Below are 26,540 nucleotides of genomic sequence, written 5' to 3'. Positions count from 1 at the left end.
ATGCTCAAGGAGCCAGCGTGAGAGTGCAAAGCGATCCAAAGAAATAGTGGATCCCTGACTGAAAGGGTCACAGAGCTGCCCAAAGCAGGAGTCAGACACAGACAATAGACTCCTGCAAAGCTCAGACAAATGACCCAAGGTCATATGGGGTCAACAACTGACATCATCAGAGGCAGGCCCAGAAAGAAAAATAAAGAATAAATAAACAAATAAACAAACAAACAAATAAATAAAAAAACCTGCCTACTACCATAGAAGTTTAATTAAAAAAGTTAGGAAATCTAGATGGTCCAATTGAAGAAAAAGCAAAAATAAATAAATAAATAAATATAAATTACTTAACAGATTCTCACAAAAATGAGAAGAAAAAGAAGTTCCCTCCAAATGAGTGTAAGGGGACTTCCCAAAGACAAAGCTAAATGAAATAGAGGCAAGGGAACTATCAGATATGGAATTCAAAACAATGGTTCTAAGGAAGCTCAATGAGCCCAGCCAGCTCAAAGATAACTATGAGAAACTGCAGAGAAACTATCAGGATCTTACAGCAAACTATATCAGCCTGGAAAAAGACATAGAAACTATCAAGAAGACACAAGAGGATACGAAGAATACCATTTCTGAATTGAAGAACACAGTAGAAGGAAGCCAAAGCAGGCTGGATGAAGCCGAGGATCAAATCAGTGAGATGGGCGACAAGGTAGAAGGAAGCTCCCAGAAAGAAAAAGAAATGGAAAAACGACTCAAAAAGAATGAAGAGGCATTTAGGGAAATGCAAGACAACCAGAAATGGAATAATATCCGCATAATAGGGATATCAGAAGGAGAAGAAGAGGAGAAAGTGTAAAGAACCTATTCGAAAAAGTAATGATGGAAAATTTCCCCAATTTGAGGAGAGAAAGGTCTCATGGATCCAGAAGGCACAGAGGGCCCCAGTACAAGTCACATCATTATTAAAATGGCAACTATCAAAGATAAAGAGAGAATCCTCAAGGCAGCAAGGGAGAAAGAGAAAGCAACATACAAGGGGGCCCCGATACGGCTAGGAGCTGACCCCTCAAGAAACACTACAAGCCAGAAGGGAATGGCAACAGATATTCCAAGCCATGAAAAGCAAGGGCCTTCAACCAAGGCTACTCTACCCAGCAAGGCTATCAATTAAAATAGAAGGGGAAATACGGAGTTTCCCAGACAAAAGAAGGCTAAAAGAATACATCTCTACGAAACCAGCACTCCAAGATATGCTAAAGGAACTGGTTGAAGAAGATGAAGGAAAAGAGTGAGAAAGAGAAAAGCACAGGGACAAAGAGAAAAAATGAATAGGTTTCTATCAGTAATAACTCTCAATGTGAATGGACTAAATGCCCGAATCAAAAGACATAGGATAGCTGAATGGATAAGAAAACATGACCCACTCATATCCTGCCTACAAGTGACCCACCTTAGAGCATGAGATCTACACAGATTGAAAGTAAAGGGATGGAAAAAAATATTCCAAGCAAATAGGCAAGAGAAAAAGGCACGGATTGCAATACTTATATCAAACAAAATAGATTTCAAAACAAAGGCCATAAGAAGAGACCCAGAGGGGCACTTTATAATACTTAAAGGAAGTATCTATCAAGAAAACATAAACATTGTAAATTTATATGCCCCCAATATAAGAGGACCCAAATATATAACGAAAATCTTGGGGGACTTCAAAAAAGATATAGACAGCAACACAATGATAGTAGGGGATTTCAACACCCCACTGTCATAAATGGACAGATCTTCCAAACAAAACATCAATAAGGATATTGTGGAGCTGAAAGACGTACTGAATCAAATAGACCTAACTCACATATATAGAACCTTACATCCCGACGAAACAAAATACACATTCTTTTCAAAGGCTCATGGAAGTTTTTCAAAGATAGACTACATGATAGGACACAAAGCAAGCCTCAGGAAATTCTGGAAAATTGAAATAATATGAAGCTTTTTTTTTGGACCACAAGGGCTTGAAACTGGATATAAACCTCAAAGAGAAAGTTCAAAAGCTTGCACACTCATGGAGACTGAACAGTAGAGTATTAAACAATGAATGGATCAATAATGAGATAAGAGAAGAAATTAAAAATTTCTGGAAACAAATGAAAATGGACATACAACAGTTCAAAACCTATGGGACACAGCCAAGGGAGTCCTGAGAGGAAAGTTCATAGCAATACAAGCTTACCTAAAAACGATAGAAACATTTCAAATAAAAGACCTAAGACTACCACTTCAAGAACTGGAGAAACAACAACAAATAAATCCCAGAGCAAGGAGAAGGAAGGAAATAGTCAAGATTAGAGCAGAACTGAATGACGTAGAGATGAAAAGAACAATTCACAGGACCAACCAATCCAGAAGCTGGTTCTCTGAAAAGATAAATAAAATCGACAAGCCTTTATGCAGACTCATCAAGAATAAAAAGGAGAGGACCCAAATTAATAATATCAGAAATGAAAGAGGATAAATAACAACTGATACCACAGAAATACAAAGGATTGTCAGAAACCACTATGAACAATTATATGCCAAGAAATTTGAAAACCTGGATGAAATGGACACATTTCTAAAAAAGTATAATCTTCCAACCCTGAAGGAAGAAGAAACAGAAAGCTTGAACAGATCGATAGCAGCTGGGGAAATTGAAGCAGTCATCAAGAAACTTCCGGCACACAAAAACCGTGGGCAGGATGGTTTCACAGGAGAATTTTACAAAACCTTTAAGGAAGTGCTAACCCCTGTCCTTCTCAGACTATTCCAAGAAATCGAAGAGGAGGGAAGACTCCCAGACTCTTTTTATGAGGCCAGCATCACCCTAATCCCAAAACCAGATAAAGACCCTACAAAGAAAGAAAACTATAGGTCAATTTCGCTGATGAACATTGATGCCAAAATCCTCAACAAAATATTGGCAAACTGCATCCAGCAATACATTAAAATGATTATCCAGCATCATCAAGTGGGATTCATCCCAGGTATGCATGGATGGTTCAAAATACGCAAGTCAATAAATGCAAGATATCACATAAATAAAGGAAAAGACTAAAACCACATGATCATGTCGAGTGATGCAGAAAAAGCATTTGATAAGGTACAGCACCTATTTATGATCAAAACATTAAGCAAAATGGGAATAAATGTGGCATTCCTCAACATAATAAAGGCCATATATGAAAAACCTACAGCCATTGTCATACTCAATGGGCAAAAACTGAAATCTTCCCTACTAAGATCGGAACACGAGAAGGATGTCTGCTTTCACCGCATGTTTTCAGCATCGTATTGGAAGTCCTAGCCACAGCAGTCAGACAAGAAAAAGAAATGAAAGGCATCCAAATTGGAAAGGAGGAAGTAAAACTATCATTGTTTGCAGATGACATGATAGTGTACATAGAGAACCCTGTAGACTCTACCAAAAAACTCCCCAACCTAATAAATGAATTTGGCAAAACAGCAAGATACAAAGTCAATATTCAGAAAACAAAGGCATTTTTGTACACCAGCAATGAAAGAGAGGAAGAAGAAATCAGAAAAAAAATAGCTTTCGATATAGCAACAAGAAAAATAAAGTACCTGGGAATAAAGTTAACCAAAGAGATAAAAGACCTGTAAGCAGAAAACTATACAACATTGAAGAAAGAAATTAAGACACAAATGAATGGAAGCATATACCGTGCTCATGGATTGGAAGAATTAATATCATCAAAATGTCCATACTACCCAAAGCAAGTTATAGCTTCAATGCAATCCCTATTAAGATACCAATGACGTATTTCACAGAAATAGAACAGACAATTCAAACATTTATATGGAACCATAAACGACCCCAAATCGCTGCAGCAATTTAGAGAAAGAAACGCAAAGTAGGAAGGATCACAATATCGGACATCAGATTATACTACAAAGCCAGTATACTCAAAACAGTCTGGTACTGGCACAAGAACAGATCAATAGACCAGTGGAACAGAATAGAAAGACAAGAAATAAGCTCAGGTCTACATGGGCAACTAATATTTGACAAAGGGGGAAGAAGCATACAATGGAGCTATATTAGCCTCTTCAACAAATGGTGTTGGGAGAGCTGGACGGCGACATGCAAAAAATTGAAATTGGATCAGCAGCTGACACCACACACAAAAATAACTCAAGACGGATAAAGGACTTAAATAAATATAGGTTCCCACACCATAATGTCCTAGAGGAGAATATTGGCAGGAAACTCTCAGATATCCCACTCAGGAGTTTTATCACCGATATGTCTCCTAAAGCAAGGGACATAAAGGAAAGAATAAATAAGTGGGACCTCATCAAAATAGACGCTTCTGCACGGCTAAAGAAAACATCGTTAAAATGTAAAGGGTGCCAACCGTATGGGAAAATATATTCGCTAATGATACATCAGATAGAGGTTTGATTTCCAAGATATATAAAGAACTCACTCAAGTCCACTCCAAGAAGGTAAATGATCTAATCAAAAAATGAGCAAAGGACTGAGTAGACGCTTTTCTAAGGAAGAAATACAGAGGGCCCAGATACATTTGAGAGGATACTCGGCATCACTATCTATCAAAGAAATGCAGATCAAAACCACAATGATGTACCTCCTCATACCGGTCAGAATGGCCATCAGAAACAGATCAACAAACAACAGGTGCTGGCGAGGCTGTGGAGAAAAGGGAACCCTAGTACACTCTTGGTGGGAATGCAGACTGGTGCAGCCATTGTGGAAAGCAATGTGGAATTTCCTCAAAAAGCTGAAAAGTAACTGCGTTTTGATCCAGTGATTCCCCTACTGGGACTATACCCTAGGAATCCCAAAATTCCAATTCAAAAAACCTATGCACCCCAATGTTCATAGCATCAGAATTTACATTAGGGAAGTGTTAGAAGCAACCTAAGTGCCCATCAGTAGATCATTGGATCAAAAAACTATGGTACCTTTACACAATGGAATACTACGGAGCAGAAAGAAAAAAGAAGTACTACACTTCGCTACAGCATGGATGGAACAAGAGAGCATTATGCTAAGCGAAATAAGCCAGGGAGCGAAAGACAAATGCCATGTGATCTCACCTACAAGTGGAACCTAACCAACAATACAAAGATGCAAGGAAAATAAGACCAGCAACACTGAAAGGAAAGGAAACCAACAGAGACAAGAGGGAAGGAGGGGGTAGGTATGGGGGGAGAAGGAAGGTAAAGGGGAAGTCAAGGAACATATAGCAAGGATTCAGGGACAAAACCAAAGGGGAAGGGTTCAGGGAAGGAGTGTGGAGGGGGCAAGGGAAAGTGGTGGGGGGAAGGCAGAGAGAAATGTATTTGAAAAATATTAATTAATTAATTAATTAAAGAATACTATGCAGGAGTGAAAAGGAAGGTTTCTTACCTTTTGTGAAAGCATGGATGGAAATGCAGATTATTATGGTAAATGAAGTAAGCCAGTCGGTAAAAGACAAATATCAAATGATCTCACTTATAAGTGGAATGTAATGAACAAAATAAGTTAACAAGCAAAAGAGAACCAGAGACATAGAAATATGGAACAGACTGAGACCTGTAAGAGGTTGGGGAGGTGTGGGCTAGTTGAAAGAAGTTGAAGGGATTAGTCTATGACCCTTGGTCATGGACAATGTTTTGGAGGTTGCCTGTGGGAATGGGGGATGGACTAGGTGGAGGGTTTCAAAGAGGGGAGAATTGGGACAACTCTAATAGCACAAACAATAAAATACTTAAAAAAAAAAAAGTAAACCTGAGGCAGGGAAAAAACCCCCAAAATACCAAAAAACAAACCTTAGGCCCTAAGGATGGCTAACTAATTCCTCTTAAATGAGTTTGGATTTACCCATGATTATATCAAATACTGCCTTGTCAGGTTGTAGGGATAGGGTCAAGTTTTGAAAAGTGGGAGTCCAACCTGGTGTAGCACCTGTCTGTTTTCAGTGAACTTTCTTTTTAATTGCTCATGCTTAGTGAAAAACCTGATCCATGCTATGTTCAGCTGACCAGGTGACCATCAATTACAGATCTCCCCAGCAGGGGACCATACTCCCTCCTCTCCCTTGCAGGTAATTGATGGGCTGAAATGATTAAGGGTGATATGCTACATCACAACCATCACTCCCATAACCAAGAAGATATGAACAAGCAAAACATTTCAGTCCTTAATGGGTAATTCTTGTGAGTTGTCCAGACAGAGGCTATTTATATATTTGGTGCTCTCATTTTCCTTTTCTCCCTAGGGTTAGGTGCTGAAGCTGGTAGGGCCCTTAGCCCCTTGTCCCTGCTGGTGAGTCCTTGATTACAGCTTTCTAGTTTGTCAGAACAGGCGCCTCATTCACACAGTGGATATTAGCACAAAACAGTCAGGACAGAGGGTATCTTGGAATAAGAAATACCTACTTGGTCAGGCAGAGGCTTTAGGGATGACTTAACTGTTGATATACGAATAAGCTGAACCAGGCTAGGGGTAGGATATCAATAAGAATTATAATAATACCAATAGTAGTTATCATTATTGTTTTGGTTATAACAATTATAATATCCCTGGCTTGTGTAGCTCAGTGGATTGAGCTTGGGTCTGTGACCCAAAGGGTCAGCAGTTCGATTCCCAGTCAGGGCACAAGCCTTGGTTGCGGACCATGCCCCTGGTTGGGGGTATGAGAGAGGCAACCACACATCGATGTTTCTCTTCCTCTTTCCCTCCCTTCCCCTCTCTAAAAATAAATAAATAAAATCTTAGAAAAAACAATTATAACTAGCATTGCTTGATCACCTACTCTCTTCTATGGACTTCACATTCATTATGTCACTGAATGACTGAAAGAATCTTGTGTGGTATCAATCATTATCCCTACTTTTTTCACTGCTATCCAGCTAAAGTGTTTCAGAGCCTGGATCCAGCCTAGAGTCTATTTATGTCCAAAACACATGCTCTTTTAAGTAGACAATGCTGCCTATTCAGAAAATATCATGAAGTGGACATATTGTGCTTGGAATTCTCTGGAAGCAGAATTGATTTTGGGGCCAGACCAGCAAAATAGCCACCCAAGGCATCAGGATATAAGGGGTATTGACACCATACTGGAAAATTTGGAACTGTGGAGGCAATTAACTCAGATTTTGACATATGAAACTATATATTATGGGCTCCACCCCACCTAAAGCAGACACAGACTTGAAAGAAAATAAAACAACCCCCTTACCATATTTAAGATATATCTGTTGAGCAGTTTTGCAATACATATACAAGTTGCATGAAGCACAAGAAGCCTTGCAACCAATTCTCAGAACAGTCAGTTACCTAAGATGACAGTAGCAATCAGTTGAACATCTGAATGAAGATAAATATAATCTAGTGCTGTGTGCCATAAATGAGTGAGTTATTTTCCTGTCTAAGTTTTAAACACTTTTACTATGCCTCACAATAAATTTTATGCTTCAAAAATAGCATTTAATATATCCCTTAATTTGAACACAAAGATGCATAACTTCATTAATAGAAAACCAAAAATGTGTTTTCAGATTTCTTCTGCTCTCTGCCCTACTCACTCCCCCTCTTCTCCTTCCAGCTTTTCCTTCAGTTCCCCCTTCTTCTTCTACTGCATTTTCATAGCAGTGTGCCTCAGCATTGCAGCTGCATTAGTAGCTGCAGACCCTACTTAATTATTATGATATGAACTTGGGCATCTCCATTTTGGAAACTGGAACAGTTCCCTGTCACGGCAGTGGACAATCCATTCTGCATGAGTCTTACAGAAGAAAAAAAATCCATACACATGGAAGTATATTCTTGGAAAAGGAGCCACTAGGTGCTCTAGTAGCATTCTGCTCCTCACAAAGCAAGGCTTTGATGGCATTAATGGAAAATATGTGGCTTGCATGTTGCTTAAAATGAAGGACTACGTCTTGAGGTTCTTTTTTCCTTCCTCCACTCTCACCTCAGTCCCTCCAGAGATCTTGAGTTGTCAGTAGATAATGCTCTTAAAATTGTTTTAGCCACCCATGTGGGCTAGACAACTAGCAAAATGTCAGGAAGTTTATATTAGCAATGTTAACATCCTAGTGTCACACAGGAGCACTGAGTGAAGCCAAGGGACAGGGAGTGTAAATAATTCCGGTATTTACATGAAAACTGGGAAACATTTTAGGAGTCCATACATTACAAAACTGATTGAAAATAAAATCATATATATTTAGAATTAAAGGACTCTTAGAAATCATTAATCTAACTACTTCTTTGTACAAGCAGGAGACGAAGGCCCAGAGAGGAAAGGGTTTTAATAAACTTATGCAATGAGTGTCTGTCACAGAATAGGCCCTAAACCCTGATGTCCTCACTCCCAGAGGATTGTTATTTCTCTACCTCCTAAACTTAGGTAATACATAGACCCGAAAGGAATTGAATGTAACACCTACCTGAGGCAGCAGCAATTAAAGCCTAGTCCCCTTGCCACTTGTATGCTCTGTGTTCTCCCTAGATCATAATGTGGTGTAAATAACTCAGTGATCTAGCTGGGAAATGACTTTGCTGTGGAGGATTATTCTAGAATCCAAGTATATGAGAATTAGACAAATACAACTCTCTCAGCTCTTAAACCACCATCTCTTTGTAACAGGGAGTGGGGAAGGTTTAAACACAGATTGTTTCCTGGTATTTGCATATTAATAGAATAAAAAAAAAAACAACCAAATTAGACCTGGATGTTGTGGCTCAATGGATTGAGCGCTGGACTGCAAAGCAAAGGGACAGTGGTTCAATTCCCAGTCAGGGTACATGCCTGGGTTGTGGGCCAGGTCTCCAGTAGGGGGCATGTGAGAGACAACCACACATTGATGTTTCTCTTCCTCTCTTTCTCCTTCCCTTCTCCTATCTCTAAAAATAAATAAATAAAATCTTTATTAAAAAAAAGAAAAGAAAAAAGCAATATAAATAAAGGCAGTGGCAATGTGGAGAGGTAACTGGCTCCACAGTTATTGATTTGTCTCTGAGACCCTGCAGATAATAGGAGAAATGGCATTTATCAGACATGGTCTTGTTTCATTGCTGGGTAAATTTTTCCATATGTGCTTTAGTTTGTTACATCAAAGAAGAATGAGTACTCCTGGCTATTATATGGTAAGCTATTTATGTTGACTAAGAGAATTATAATTATTCTGTTTATTCCAAACATTGTTTTAAAAATTCCAGGATCTATGTTTTAGCTTGTTAGGCTCATTGAATGTATGAAGAACCCCTGCAACCTAGTAATTTTTTAAAAAGATAAATTACCCAATTAAAAAAATAAATAGAGCTGGTGGAGAATTTCAGATTGAATTCTCAAAATGCTTCATTTTAGAGAGGAGGACCAGGACCAAACTGATTTGTTCAAGGTCCCACAATAAATTAGTGCTGAGCCAGGACTAGAACTCAGATTTTATGACTCCTAGAAAAGTGTGCTCATTGATTTTTTGAAAACAATTATGTCATATTATTCTCAAAATATCTTTGGTTTCTATGATTATATTGCACAATGCATTTCTGAAACACTGTTAAGCTCCAAATGTGGGATCTAATACTGAGTATATTACTGACTTGTTATTTGACCTTGGGCAAGGCACTTAAACTCTCTGGGTCTCATTTCCCTCATGTGTCAAAATAGTAAACTAATAGCTGTCCCACCTAGCTCACCAGATAATTAGAAGTCTCAAACAAGATGGTGCATAAGAGAGTGCTTTGCAAAGTATAAAATGTTATATATATGTGATTACAGTAGTATTACTGTTCTTAAAATACCCCCAACAAATTTTGTTTTAATTAATGACAAACTGCTTCTTTTTAAGGCCACATTGTGACCTTTGTCGTCTCCAGACATTTTCTCCTTCATGAACTCATTCCTGTATAAAATATATCACAATTGTATTTTATTATTGCATTGGTATAAAGGTGGATATATTAATATTAAAACATCTTCTTTAACCTAAAAATTTATTTTTAATTTTTATTTTAAAAAGTTAAAATATTTTTGTAGACCCCTAAAAGTACTGTGGGCCTTAGGCACATACATTATCTACTGTGCCTAATGAGTAAGTCAGTCCTTCCGGTTTAGAACAACTCTTCAACTGAGAACACAAAAAATCTCTTCAAAATATAAATAATATCCATTGCAAGCACTGGAGATAAAAAAAAAAAGGCAGGAATAATTAGTGTATCAAGACCCAGAGAGGAGAGAACCCCAGAGAGGTGAAACAACATCCCATGCTACATTTCCCCTCAATGTATTTCTTGATTCTAGGATTGCAGATGAGAGGCTATGAAGTGGAACAGAGTTTACAAATCTAGGTAGGAGTAGGGGGGACAGAGTTAAAGATCAGAGCTCATCACACAGGAGGTTTCCGGTAAAGCCCTCAGTTTGGTATTGGGACCCTGAAGAGCAACATCTCAGTGAAAGAGCAAACCAAAAATAGGCTAGCTATTTATGGAGACTGAAACCTAACATCAATAAAACATTTTAATACCTGATTGGATTAAAACTATCTGGGGTTGTTAGTGCTCAGAGATGGTTAGTGTATGGCAAAGGCAAAGGTAAATCATCTCTATAGGAAGATAATTATCTGAAGCCTCAAATTAGTTTCATAACTTTTCATAGATGATATCCTGGATGTTCAGTCAAAAATAATCAGGCCGGAGAGAGAATCAAGATGGCGGAGGAGTGAGTGGAAGTCACACTGACCTCCTCCCAGGACCAACCTGGAATTACAACTAAATTGGAGAGAAATCTCCTGGAAAAAACAACTGAACAATAGTGAGAGAGAGAGGAGCCTTATAACCTAAGACAGACAGAAGAATCAGCTTTAGCACAACCTAACAGGTAAGGAGTGCAGTAGAGACTTGAGAAGGCGGGCAGGGTCCCCACGGGTGGCAGTACCAGAAGGACATTGAAATGGCCAGATGGATCCCCCTGAGAAGAGCGGGATCTAAACCAAAGGCGGGGATCTCAAGCCCACAGCACTAGAGCCCAAAAAGTACACAGAAAACAGCCAGCTGTGAAAAGCGGCAGGGTTGCTGTCTGCCAGAGAAAGGCGGCTAGAGACGCAGAGAACTCTTTAAAGTTCCAACACATAAATTTTTATTTGCAGCCACTTACCCTGGTCTCTGGAAAAGGTGAGGGCAGAGTGGGCTAGAGACACCTGAAGAGACACTGGGGAAGGAGGCTTTGGGGAGAGAACTGAGAGAGTAGCCGGCGGGATCCCAGTGCGGACTCCTCCCCCATATGGCAGCACCATGAAAGGATTCAATAACCCTGCCCCCAGGAGGGACTCCAACAGGCCCTGAGCTGTCTAAGAGGGCTGGCCTAAGTGCGGAGTGAATAGATAAACAGCTGAAGGAGACAGCCACAAACAGTAGATTACTGGAAGTCTCGAACAGACTGCCTAAGGTCAGACAGGGTCAACATCTGACATCATCAGAGGCAGATCCAGAAAGGAAGAACAGCAGTCTCCAACCATAGAATTTCACACCACAAAGTAAGGAGATCAAGACAGATCAACTTAAGAAGCAGAAGAAAACCAAAGAGTCTCACAAGTAATGGGAACACAAAGAATTATGCCCCACTCAAAGGGAAAGTAGCAATCCCCAGAAAGAGAACTAAATGAAATATAGGCAAGTAAACTGTCAGATATTGAGTTCCAAATGATAATTCTAAGGAAGCTCAACAAACTCAGTGAGCTCAGTGAGCTCAGAGAGAATTACCAAAAATTACAGGGAAACTATGACGAACTTACTGCAAACTATATCAGCATGAAAAAGGACATAGAAACTATCAATAAGAAACAAGAGGAAATGAAGAATACACTTTCTGAATTGAAGAACACAGAAGAAGGAATCAAAAGCAGGCCAGATGAAGCTGAGGACCGAATCAGCGAGCTGGAGGACAAGGTAGAAAAAAGCTCCGAGAAACAGCAAGGAAATGAAAAAAAGATTCAAAAAGAAGGAAGAGGCATTGAGGGAAATGCAGGACAACCTGAAACATAATAATATCCGTATAAGAGGGATGCCAGAAAGAGAAGAGGATGAGGAAGGGATAGAGAACCTGTTTGAAGAAGTAATGATGGAAAACTAACCTAATGGGAGGAGAGAAAATGTCACACATGTCCAGGAAGCACAGAGGGTCCCATACAAGAGGAACCCAATGAGGCCCACTCCAAGACACATCATCATTAAAATGGCAAATATCAAAGACAAACAGAGAATCCTAAAGCAAGCAAGGGAGAAAGAGGTAGTAACATTTAAGGGAGCCCCGATATGGCTAGCAGCTGACTTCTCAACAGAAACACTGCAAGGCCAGAAGGGACTGGCAAGAAATATTCCAGGTAATGAAAAGCAAAGGCCTGCAACCAAGACTGCTCTATCCAGCAAGGCTCTCAATTAAAATGGAAGGCAAAATAAGGAGTTTCCCAGACAGAAGAAGGGTAAAAGCCTACATCTCCACCAAATCAGCACTGCAAAATATGGTAAAGGGACTGCTTTAAGATGAAGAAAAAGTTTCTATGAATACCCAGTTCCTTTCAAAGTTGCCAACACTTGATATTACCAATATTTTTAATACTCTATAATCCGATTGTGACAATGATGTTATTTTAATTGTTCCTTTACTATTTGTTGAAACTAAAACTGTTTTAGTATATTTCTTGCCTAATTCTATTATTTAAAAAAAAGCTTTAAATGACTTTTTGGTATTCTTTATCCATTTATTGCTTAAAGGTTTGTAGAACTCCCCCCCCAAAAAAAAACCTATTAACCATGTTTTAGATGTGTTGCAAATGCTTTTCTATTCAATTCCTTGTGCTTTAACATTTTTATATGTATATTACTATATAGTTAAATGTTTAATACAGTCATATTGTCAATATTTACTTTATAACTTCTGGGTTTGAGGTTATGAAATATATTAGTTGTATTTTCTTCTACAACTAAAGATTCCTTAGATTCTATGTATTGATTTTTTACTCACCTGAATATTTCTTGTATAATGTGTTAAATAAGGCTCTATATTTTTTTTATTTCAAATAATAGTTGACATGCACCTTATTTGGTAAATAAGCCTTATTTTACCCATTGATTTAAAATATCAACTTAATCATATATTATATTGTTAGACAGATATATATGTTTGTCTCTAGAATGCTCATTATATTTCATTGATATACTTGATTATTTCTGTGCTAGTGTCATGTTGGTTTAATTGCTCAGACTTTATAATGGTTTTGCATTTTTTTAAATATTTTATAATTAACTTTGACATCTAAAAAGTAAATAAAATCAATCTGCATTTAAGAAAGAAAGAACGAGAGTGAGAGAGAGATGGGACTCCTACCTTTTGTGAAACATGGATGGAACTGGAGAATATTAAGTGAAATAAGCCAGTTGATGAAAGATAAATACCATATGATCTCAACTATAAGTGTACTCTATTCAACAAAATAAACTAATAAACAAAATAAACCACAGGCACAGAAACATGGAGCAGACAGAAAATGACCAGACAACATGGGGAAAGAGGACAATGGTGGAAAGAAGGGGAAGAGACTAGACAAAGAACATGTACAAATGACCCATGAACATGGACAACAGAGTGGGACCTGGCTGTGGGAGTGGGGGGTGTGGGTGGCATGGGTAGAAGGGGGTTAAGGGGGAAAAACTGAAACAACTGTAATAGAATAAACATTATTTATAAATTAAAAAAAAACACTTTGAAAAGTCCAAAAAAAAAATCAGGCTGATTTCCAGTCAAGATAGCAGCATAGGTAAACACACCTCACCTCCTTGCACAACTACATCAAAGTTACAACTAAATTATAGAACAACCATCATTCAGAACCATCAGAATCCGAGTTGAATAAAACTATGACAACTACAGAATTAAAGAAACCACGTACATCCAGACTGGTAGTAGCGATGGACGCACAACAATCTAGATTCCACATCCACATGTGGTGGATAAAAATTTGGGAGAGATATTTTAGGAGTGAGGAGTCCCACCCTAACATCAGGCCCCCTGGACTAAGATTCTAATGCCAGGAAGGTAAGTCCCCATAATGTCTGGTTGTAAAAACCAGCAGGCATTGAGTTGGTGGAAGAAACTACTGGAGTCTCAAGCAGTGCTCCTTAGAGAACACACACACGAACTTAATCATACTCACTTCTTCTGCACTCCAACACTGGGGTAGAAGCTTTAAAGGCACCAGTGTCATACAGGGAAGACTGAAGTGTCTGGCATCAAGGCAGGAGCTGGGGGACACCTTTCTCCCATATAAAAGACAGGCAGAGGCCATTGTCCCTTTGCCGAACCTTTCTCCCAAGAACCACAGAGCTGGCAGACAGGTGCTATATTGGAGACTCTATCAACCTGGCTAACACTCTTTGCTCTACCCTGGAGATCCCCTGAAGCTCTATCCCACCCAACTTAAGCCTACCCAAGCTGTTAACAGAGACTTTTCCATATGAATGGATGGTTTTGGCTCATACTTCACAACTTCTTAAATTCTATCAAATAAGCAACAGCCAGCCTCAGTAAGTTCCTAATCCCTGTGCCACTTGCTAAGTGGCCCCAGGCCTAGCCTAGATCCACAGCTTGGCTTCACCCAGGAATCTCCAAGCCTAGCACAAGTAGCAGCTATCTCAGACTGCTTTATTATAGCTCATGCAGGGTGGGCCCAGGCAGAACACATGTGGGGATGACTTTGGCCCACACCACCCAGGAAACCCCAGAACCTGTACACACAATGGACAGCTACAGACCACATCGGAGCACCACCTCCCTGCCCTTGCATAGCTGATCCTCCATGAATGGTGGAGGTTGGTGGTAAGTGGTCACAGTCAGTCCTTGCAGATGACCTGCCAATAGCAATGAGGGCTCAACTACATGAAGAGAGTGTACTCAGCCCACACAAAATGTGAACCTCCAGTACCCAGCTTGGGTGATGCAGGAGGTTATGCTACTAGATCCTAGAAGACACCTACTACATTAGGCCATCAAAGCAACTCTACCTAATACATAGAAACAAGCACAGGGAGGCTGCCTAAATGAGGAGACAAAGAAACATAGCCCAAATGAAAGAACAGATCAGAACTCCAGAAAAAGATCTAAACAAAATGTATTAGAGAGATGAAACAATCTATCAGATTCAGAGTTCAAAACACTGGTTATAAAGATGCTGAAGGAACTTAGTAAAGACCTCAACAGCATAAAAAAGATCTAGTCAGAAACAAAGTACACACTAATTGAAATAAAGAAAAATTTACAGGGAAACAACAGTAGAGTGGATGAAGCTGAGAATCAAATCAATGATTTGGAACATAAGGAAGCAAAAAACAACCAATTAGAACAACAAGAAGAAAAAAAGAATAAATAAGGATAGTGTATGCAACCTCGGGGACAACTTACACATTCCAACATTCACCTCATAGGGGTTCCAGGAGGAAAAGAGAAAGAGCAAGAAATTGGAAATCTATTTGAAAAAATAATGAAAAATGCTTCCCTAATTTGGTGAAGGAAATAGACATACAAATCCAGGAGGCACAGAGAGTCCTAAACAAGATGGACATAAAGAGGCCCACCCCAAGATGCATCATAATTAAAATGCTAAAGGTTAGAGATAAAGAATCTTAAAAATCACCAAGAGAAAACCTGCAGAGGAGTTCAGGTCATAAAACTGTCAGCTCATTTCTGAAAAGAAACTTTGTAGGCTAGAAGGGATTGGCAAGAAATATTCAAAGTCATCAAAAGCAAGGACTACCAAAAAAAAAAAAAAAAAAAAAAAAAAAAAGCAAGGACCTACAGACACGATTGCTCTACTCAGAAAAGCTATTATTTAGACTGGAAGGGCAGATAAAGGGCTTCCCAGACAAGAAAAAACTAAAGGAGTTTGTCATCACCAAACCATTATTATATAAAACGTTAAAGGGACTTGTTTAAGAAAAAGATGATCAAAATTGTGAACAATAAAATGGCAAAAAATACATATCTATCAACAATTGAATCTAAAAAACAAACTAAGCAAACAAGAACAGAGATAAAATCATGGATATGGAGAGTGTTTTGATGGTTTCCAGATGGGAGGGAGGTGTGGGGGAATGGGTGAAATTGTGAGGGGATTGTTTAATAAGCCTTATTTCACCCATTGACTGGAAATATCAACTTAATCATATATTGTTAGAGAGATATGTATGTTTGTCTCTAGAATGTTCATTATATTTCATTAAACTACTTAATTATTTCTGTGCTGGTGTCATGTTGATTTAATTGCTGACTTTATAAAGGTTTTAAATTTTTTTAATATAGTTAACTTTGACACTTAAAAATAAATAAAATTAATCTGCACTTAAGAAAGAAAGAGAGAGAGATGGGACTCCTACCTTTTGTGACAACATGGATGAAACTGGAGAATATTAAGCTAAGTGAAATAATCCAGTTGATGAAAGACAAATACCATATGATCTCACCTATAAGTGGAATCTATTCAACAAAATAAACCAATGAACAAAATAAATCATAGGCACGGAAACATGGAGCAGACTGAAAGTGACCAGAGGGGAGGGGGAAAGAGGACAATGGTGGAAAGAAAGAGAAGGGACTAGACAAAGAACATGTAAGAATGACCCATGGACATGGACAACAGAGTAGGAATTGAGCCGGGAGTGGGGGGTGGGGGTGGGATGGGTGTAGGGGGGTAAAGAGGGAAAAACTGAGACAACTGTAATAGAATAAACATGATTTATAAATTAAAAAATAAAGTAAAAAAAAGAAAATAATAATTTACCAAAAAAAAAGATGTACAAATATGTAGTCACAGAATAGCCATCAGATGTACAGTACAGTATAGGAAATGGAGTAACCAAAAAACTTATACACATAATCCATGGACATGAAAAATGGTGTGGGGATTGATGGAGTGGAGGTTGCTGCATGTGGGAAGCAAAGGGGGAAATATTGGGACAACTGTAAAATATAATAATAATCAATAAAATATAATAAAAAATAATCAGGCATAAAAAGAGTAAGACCACATGATCAAAAACTAAGGTAAAACACAGATAATATTAAAAAACCACAAGTGCCTCTAATAATGGTTTTATCAGATACAGACTTTAAAATATGATTTATATGTTTAAAGAATTAAAATGTTTACAAATATATAGTTTGTTCTAGACTGGAGGTAAATTAACTGAAATCTATGTGAATATGCAGTGAAACATTTCTCCATTTGGAACATTTGCCATAATCATCCCCTGTATGTAGATCTTACCATTGGAAAGCTACCTATAGGTGCTGGTGTAGATGTTGCTACTCATGAGAAGTTTGGTTTTCCACAGATACTTATGAATTCCTTGAACATCTAGGATTCCTTGTACCTTTTCAGGTATACACCATGGTGCTCATTTTTAAAAGCCCCCACTAAAAATCAAAATTTATGGTCATTTGGGGAAACGAGGCTTTGATTTATCTTTACATGTACATATAAACAATAAAGTAAGATTGCAAGGGGATTTCCATGTCCACTTAAGAAATTGAACTCTTTTTTTAAAAAAAAAAAGTTCTCAAATAACCTTTCTAAAATAATTGCCTTCCTACAAATAACATTGTAATTACAAATCTGTCATGTCTTAATTAAAGCATGTTCAAATGAGTCTTTTTAAAAATTTTATTTATTTATTTTTAGAGAGGGGAAGGGAGGGAGAAAGAGGAGAGAATCATCAATGTGTGGTTGCCTCTTATGTGCCCCGCCTGGGGATGAGCACGCAGCCCAGGTGTGTGCCCTGACTGGAAATAAAACCAGCAACCTTTTAGTTCACAGGCTGGTGCTCAATCCACTAAGCCACACCAGCCAGAGCATGAGTCTTTTTATTAAAGCAGTTTATTAGCAGTTATTTTACATTTGTGCATAATACTTGATAGAATTACTTTTCTTTAATCTTTGTGTAAGAGGTAGACTTTGCTCCAATTCAGATTAATCCTATCCTAAAATGATCTAATTTGGCAAACTTCATCTTTATAAAGGGCAACTCTAAATATGCCTATTACTGGATTTCTCCAACCAGCCTTTTACTAAAACAGAGAGGATAAAAACAATGTTTTATTAGGGTCTGGAAAAAAAGGAAAATATTTTGAGACATATTTCAATTATTTGTCTAAGGAATACTACTCATGTCTAAAGGAATGCAGTTTGCTAATTTGTTTTTTAAGCTAGGCTAGATATGACCCAGAGTAGTGTTGAAAACGAATTAGGCTGGGGAGGGGGTGGTTAGAGTTATCACTTTAGAGACCACTTCAGCTGACTGTAATGAATCTATTTTCCCAATTTAACAAAGGATCAAAATGATATTTACTGGTTTCCAGCAACAGGTTTCCCTTTGCCTTAGCCTTTCTTCCCCTTACTTCCTCCCTCCCTACTTCCTTCCTTTTTCTGGATATTGAGTTCTCCCCAGAGAGCTGCTCTTGGTTTCAATAATCCTTCTGTTTTCTGCATTATGCCCTTTTGCTGTGTTGTGACCTCTGAAGGGAACATGTTTAGCCCTCAAATATATTTTTATGGCTATTTTAGTTCCCTCCCAGAAACCTAGCTTATTTTCTCATGGAACACAACATGGGTACCAGTACCATGTACCATTTTAATTGAGGAGGGTCACACAATTAATTCAAGAGGATTAGTGTTTTCTAGGATATCTTTCATAGATCATAAATAATTTTGTTTCTGAAAATACATTCAGATCCATTGTTAACTATTGAATATGACAGAATTTAGCTCACTGTCTTGCATGTTGACAAAAATGACCAAGAAATGAATAGTTTTTTTTTTTTTTTTTAGCACCATCTATATGAGTTCACATTAAGACCTAAAGGGAGATACAGAAGAAAGCACAGCAAGGAGTTTTGTCTTTACAGGAGTTTATGAGCAAATAGAAGAGGATGGATATATGTGAGGAAATATGAAACCTTTCCTCTGCTCTATATTTGGACCTCATCTCTTTAGCTCCCACTGTGCTTAACAAAGTGTCTGGTGTATTTTCACCACTCAATAAAGGGATGTTAAATACATTAAAGAAATGAATTAGTATGGGTAATTCAGCATTAAGCCACACATACCTCTGGGATAGAGCTCATCCAAGGAGAGCTAATGCAGTACTCACAAAGAGGCAGTGAAATTTGATGGTTCATTGATCATCAACTCAGCAGGAGGTTTTAGACTTTGATAAGGTCATTTACTGTTTCAGAATATGATAAAACCTATGAACACTCGCTCCAGTAAAATACATGAATGCACATGTACATTTTAACTTTTGAGTGCAATTTAGTCTTCCTGTGTATCTCCTGAATGTCCATCATCCTCTGGTTAAGAACCCCTACTCTACTAGTCAGGCACTATTTCTGGCATACACTGGGAGCTGTGAGTGTCCAGAAGAGAAGTATCTATCTTGACCTGGTGATTGAGAAGAGGGTTTATGGAGACGTGAAGACTAAAGCAGAAACCTGAAGGATGAGCAGAATAATAATACTAATTTACATGACACATTTTAGAGAGGCCTTTCCTGTCTACCCTGTTGAAAATAACACCTCCTTCTCTATCTCATTACTCTTTCTCCATTTTCATAGCACTCATTACAATCTATAATTGTGCTATGAGTTTTATTTACATATTTTTATCAGTCCTCTCCTCTCTAAATGTACATTCCATGAGTTTAAGTGAATTATTTCTGTTGTGTTCATTGCTGTATCCCCAGTAACTGAAACAGTGCTGGTGGATATGCTTAATTATTTGCTGAATAAATGAGGAATTACTAAGTAGATGGAACAGCTGTAACTAAAGCAGTATGTAGAGACTATGAACAATTCCATGTACCTAGAGAATAAAATGTAAGAATGGGAGTGACAGCAGATGATACTGAAGAGGAAAGAAGTATACAGATGATGAGGGACTTTGTTAAGGCAGTTGAACTCTGTAGTTCTACTGTGGAGGACAAAACCATATAGTCATTCATGGAGAAAGACCCTAAGTTCCATGAGAAAGAAATGGGGGGGGGCAGGGCAGTGAACATGGTAGGATAAAGGAATTCCAGTACAGTCTGACTTAGGATGTTCTGTCATGGGAACCCCACAACTGCTCTTTTCCTTAATTCTGGTTTAAGTAACTATGGGCTGGCATTTTGGACTGAAACTTTGTTAATGAGAATAATAATTATAATGCTAAAATTAATAGTTGAGGCAGGAACTGTACCAAACTTTGTACATAGATTTCATCATGTCATCTTCACAACTAGCTTATTAAAAAAGTGTTGTGATATCATAATCCTGTAACTTAGACAAGGACATTGAGACTTAGTTAAAGCCATTCCTTTAATGTCACGCTTCAGCAAGTGGAAGAATAAGAATTTGAAACAAGGAAGGCTGTGTCCAGAGCCCATTTATAAATATAACTCTATTTCTTCCCTATGCTAGACTTCTGTCTCTGCCCTCAGGCTCTGCCTCTGGTCTTCGACAGATTCAATGCTATATCACTGGGCTTCTTGTCCTTATTCTATATCCTTAATATCCTAACACTGACTCATAGGCCTCTATGACTAGTTCCCATCTTTGTCCATGATGAAACAACATCACATGAAGAATAATCAGATCTACAATGACATTCAACATTGAATTCTCTAGTGGTAGTTCGAGTGGATTAGAAATTAGCTGGGGCAAATCTTGCTTTCAAATTAGTATTGATAACAGTTTAAGTGAATTGTTGACAAAAGCAGTATATTTAGTTAGGTTGTTCAAGAGAAGGCTTTTTCTGTTAAAGCAGATATTGGCCTGTGTCAGGGAAAGTAGGACCTGGAAAGTTTATGGGAAAGTTTTATAAACCTGCCTGTATCAGCAATTACTGTGTGAGGAGGTAATTATGATAGTAATCATGAACACTTCTGGGTTGCTTCCTATTTGCAATGTATTTTTATAGAATTTTTTAATGTATTAACTTATTTAATCTGTATAATCTTATAAAGTAGGTAATATTATTATCTTCATTTTATAGATGAGAAAACTTAAGTACAAATTCAAATTTCCCAATGGAAAAAGCTAGTCAGTTACTACTGCATATTGAGCCAGAATATAAATCTAGGCAAGTCTGCAAGTCTTGCTCCAAAGCCTGCTCTCTTAACTAGACAGGCTGTTTTTTTTGCAGGATTATTTCATCATTTAAATTAAAAAAATTAAATTAATAAACATGTACTGAGTGCCTCTGATGTGCACAGCATACTGCTAGGAACTGTATGAGGGTGCAAGAGATGATGGAGTCTCAAAGTAGGACTCTGGAAATAGGTTTGGAACTGAGGAACAAATGCAAGTGGTATTTTGAAGGTAAAATCAGTAGAATTTAGTGACTTTTTGATTGTTTATGGCTTAGAATATGTTTGGAAAGGGGCTGAGTAGGTCAAGGATCAAAAATGACTTGAAGATTGTTAGCACATGTGAGTAGGTAAATTATGGTCAAATTAACTGAGATAACTAGTGGTTATTTGGAAGTCCTATCTCAAACTCAAAAGAGGGATCAAGACTAGAATCATGAGAGGGAATGAGCTTATTAGGTGGGGATGGTAGACTATGAAGACAGAAGAATGAAGGAAGAGACTTTGGGGAACCACTACATTCAGGGAGTAAGCAGAGTAGAACGAGTCAATAAAGGAGATTGAAAAGGAGTAGACAAGGATTTAAAGGAGAACTAAAAAAGGACAGGATTGTATAAAACTTGGGAGGAGTACAAGGTGAGCATTGTCAGATGTTTGACAAAGGTCATTGGGGTGAATATTGAGAGTAGGCTTTTGGATTCACAATTATGAAAACACTGTTTACCTTTATGAGCACACTGTTCATGATGTGGGCAGAAGCCAGGCTGCAGGGGTGAAAAAGCAAGCAGATAATGAAAAGGAGGCAAGAAGAGAATTAAAGAAAATAAATGGTAGCTTGTAGGGGGTTTACATTTGTTTATTTTAGGATAAGAGGGCTTCAGGGAATACATGTCTGGGTCAAGGGGTGTAAATCCTGGGAGAATGAAGAATGAACAGAGATCGGAAAGATGGCGGAGGAGTGAAAGGGAGTCAGGCTGACCTCCTCACAAAACCAAACTGGAATTGCAACTAAATAATGGAGTAATCACCTGGAAAGCAGTGGAGCGATAGTGGGAGAGGAGCCTTGGTGCCACGGACAGTGGATTCTACTCTCACACATCCCAACGGGTGAGAAGTGCGGTGGAGGCTCGAGAGGGTGGGCTGGGTGCGCATGGGCACTGGCACCAGAGGGACATTGAAACTGCCAGTTAGTGTCCCCCCGAGAAGAATGGGGTCTGAATCATAAACAGGAACCCCTAAACTACAGCAGCTAAAGCTGAGAAAATACAGACAAAACGCAACCCCAAAAAGCTTAGGGGCGCTCTCTGCCAGAGACAGGTGGCTGGGGATGCAAAAAGACATTTAAAGGGCAAACGCAAAAGTTGCAGCGGCAGCCACCCTCCTTGATCGCTGGGTAGAGGCGACAGCAGGGTGGGCTGGTGCCTGGGAAAACACTGGTGAGGAAAACGTTGTGAAGAGAACTGGCACGGCGGCCAGTGGAGCCCCAGTGATAACGCACTTCCCACTCTGCAGCTACCATCTCGCTCAGGCATAAGGGAATCAATTAACCTGCCTTTTGTGCGCTCCGCACACAGCTTGTACACATGTGAGCTACAGGGCTGAGTGCAGACTGGCTGGGAGAGCCTTGAGGAGAGACTGGAGACAGAGGCGTTGGGGAAAGAATGGGAGGAGGAACCGGGGAGTCCCGACTCCCTCCCCATTCGGTAGACTCCATTGTGGGCTGGAAAGGCGCGACCCCAAAGAGGCAGAAGCGGGGTGCGCATGAAACAGACAGCCTGCGATTGAAACGCAGTCCGCACAGGGGTTGGATCCTTGGCCGAAGGGGTCACAGAACTGCCCGGAGGCCCCTGAGGGGAGACTAGAAACGGAGGCATTGGGGAAAGAACAGGAGGAGGAACCGGGGAGTCCCGACTACTTCTCCTTGCCCTAGTCTCCATTGCACGGGAAGAGGCCACACCCCCAAAGAGCCAAAGGCTGAAAAGCAAACATAGACACCCCCAAAACACCCAGAGCAGGCGCGCACACTTGCGCCGAGTGACCGGCGAGCGTTGGCGAGCGTGTGTGTGACCCACGCGTGCTGGCGAACGCTTGCACCTGCTGGCAAGGCCTCACACAGACTGGCACCCATACGGCCTGCGAGGGAGTGCACAGAGGGGCAAGGGCAGGCGTAAATTGACCTACCCGCCGCGGTTGCGGAGAGACCCACAAAATAAGTAGAGCTGCCCAGAGTCCCTGGAGAAGAGACCAGAAACAGGATTAACCGGAGAGCCCTAGAGCTGATTTCCTCCCATTTCCGTAGTCCCTATTTGGCGAGGGCAAGCAACGCACCCAATGAGCCAAAAGCGGGGAAAACACACAATAGGAGACCCTAAACTGACCAGTGCCGCGAAGCTCGCGTGCCAGGGAGGACAAATGAGTACAGAAGGTCGCGAATAAGCCCCCTGGTCTGGGGCAAGCACATGCGAGCCCAGGCTGGTGGGGGACCCTGCCGCGCTGGGAACGCGCTCAAGGACCCTGCGTGAGAGTGTAGAGAGATCCCAAAAACTGGCCCAGCCCCGACCGAAGGGGTCACAGAGCTGCTCCAAGCAGGAGTCAGACACAGGCAATAGAATCCTGAAAGGCTCAAACAAACAACCCAAGGCCCTATAGGGTCAACAACTGACATCATCAGAGGCAAGCCCAGAGAGAAAAGTAAAGGACAAAAATACTTAACAGACTCTCACAAAAATGGGAAGAAAAAGAAGTTCCCCTCAAATGAGTGGAAAAGGGGACTCCCCACAGAGAGAGCTCAATGAAATAGAGGCAAGGGAACTATCAGATATGAAATTCAAAGCAATGGTTCTAAGGAAGCTCAATGAGCTCAGCCAGCTCAAAGATAACTATGAGAAACTGCAGAGAAACTATCAGGATCTTACAGCAAACTATATCAGCCTGGAAAAAGACATAGAAACTATCAAGAAGACACAAGAGGATATGAAGAATACCATTTCTGAATGGAAGAACACAGTAGAAGGAATCCAAAGCAGGCTGGATGAAGCCAAGGATCGAATCAGTGAGATGGAGGACAAGGTAGAAAAAAGCTCCCAGAAAGAACAAGAAATGGAAAAAAGACTAAAAAAGAATGAAGAAGCATTTAGGGAAATGCAGGACAACCTGAAACGCAATAATATCCGTATAATAGGGATACCAGAAGGAGAAGAAGAGGAGCAACGAATAGAGAACCTCCTCGAAAAAGTAATGATGGAAAATTTCCCTAATTTGTGGAGAGAAAGGCTCTCATGGATCCAGGAGGCACAGAGGACCGTACTCGAGAGGGACTCAAGGAAGTCCACTCCAAGACACATCATCATTAAAATGGCAAATGTCAAAGACAAAGAGAGAATCCTCAAGGCAGCAAGGGAGAAGGAGAAAGTAATATACAAGGGGGCCCCGTTAGGCCTAGGAGCTGACTTCTCAACAGAAACATTACAAGCCAGAAGGGAATGGCAACAAATATTCCAAGCCATGAAAAACAAGGGCCTACAGCCAAGGCTGCTCTACCCAGCGAGGCTCTCCATTAAAATAGAAGGAGAAATACGGAGTTTCCCAGACAAAAGAAAGCTAAAAGAATACATCCCTACCAAACCAGCATCCAAGATATGCTAAGGGGACTGGTTTAAGCAGATGAAGGAAAAGAATGAGACAGAGAGGAACACAAGTACAAAGAGAAAAGATGAGTAAGTTTCTATCAGTAATATCTCTCAATGTGAATGGACTAAATGCCCCAATCAAAAGACACAGGGTAGCTGAATGGATAAGAAAACATGATACACACATATGCTGCCTACAAGAGACCCACCTCAGAGCAAAAGCCCTACACTGATTGAAAGTAAAGGGATGGAAAATAATATTCCAAGCAAATGGACATGAGAAAAAGGCTGGCGTTGCCATACTTGTATCAGACAAAGTCGATTTCAAAGCAAAGGCCATAAAGAGAGCCCCAGAGGGGCACTTTATCATATTTAAAGGAAGAATCTATCAAGAAGACATTAACATTGTAAACTTATATGCTCCCAATATAGGAGCCCCCAAGTTTATAAGGAAATTGTTGTATGACTTCAAAAAGGATATAGAAAGCAACACACTGATTGTAGGGGATTTCAACACTGCACTGTCAAAAATGGACAGATCTTCCAAACAAAACATTAATAAACATATTGTGACGCTGAATGACACACTGAATCAAAGAGACTTAACTGACATATATAGAACCTTACATCCCAAAGAAGAAAAATACACATTCTTTTCAAATGCTCATGGCAGTTTTTCAAAGATAGGCCACATGATAGGACACAAAGCAAGCCTCAGCAAATTCAGGAAAATTGAAATAATACCAAACTTTTTGTCAGACCACAAGGGATTGAAACCGGAAGTCAACCTCAAAGAGAAACTTCAAAAACTTGCAAACTCATGGAGACTTAACAGTAGACTATTAAACAATGAATTGGTCAATAATGAGATAAGAGAAGAAATCAAAAAATTTCTGGAAACAAATGAAAATGAACAGGCAACTATCCAAAACCTATGGGACACAGCAAAGGCGGTCCTGAGAGGGAAGTTCATAGCAATACAGGATTACCTAAAAAAGACAGAAACATTTCAAATAAAAGACCTAACACTACAACTTGAAGAACTGGAGAAACAACAACAAATAAATCCCAGAGCAAGGAGAAGGAAGGAAATAGTCAAGATGAGAGCAGAACTGAATGACATAGAAACAAAAAGAACAATTCAGAGGATCAACCAATTCAGAAGCTGGTTCTTTGAAAAGATTAATAAAATTGGCAGGCCTTTAAGCAGATTCATCAAGAAAAAAAGGGAGAACCCAAATTAATAATATCAGAAATGAAAGAGGAGAAATAACAACTGATACCACAGAAATACAAATGATTATCAGAAACTATTATAAACAATTATATGCCAAGAAATCTGAAAATCTTGATGAAATGGACAAATTTTTAGAAAAGTATAATCTTCCAACACTGAAGCAGGAAGAAACAGAAAGCTTGAACAGACTGATAACAGCTGGGGAAATTGAAGCAGTCATCAAGAAACTCCCAGCACACAAAAGCCCAGGGCCAGACGGTTTCCCAGGAGAATTTTACAAAACCTTTAAGGAAGAGCTAACCCCTGTCCTTCTCATACTATTCCAAAAAATCCAAGAGGAGGGAAGACTCCCAGACTCCTTCTATGAGGCCAGCATCACCGTGATTCCAAAACCAGATAAAGACCCTACAAAGAGAGAAAACTACAGGCCAATTTCGCTGATGAACATAGATGCTAAAATTCTCAACAAAATATAGGCAAACCGCATCCAGCAATACATTCA

The sequence above is a fragment of the Pteronotus mesoamericanus genome, unplaced genomic scaffold (genome assembly GCF_021234165.1).
Source record: "Pteronotus mesoamericanus isolate MK-2021 breed Mesoamerican mustached bat unplaced genomic scaffold, CSHL_Meso_final contig_40, whole genome shotgun sequence".
Taxonomy (NCBI): domain Eukaryota; kingdom Metazoa; phylum Chordata; class Mammalia; order Chiroptera; family Mormoopidae; genus Pteronotus; species Pteronotus mesoamericanus.
This window is presented reverse-complemented; position numbering follows the sequence as displayed.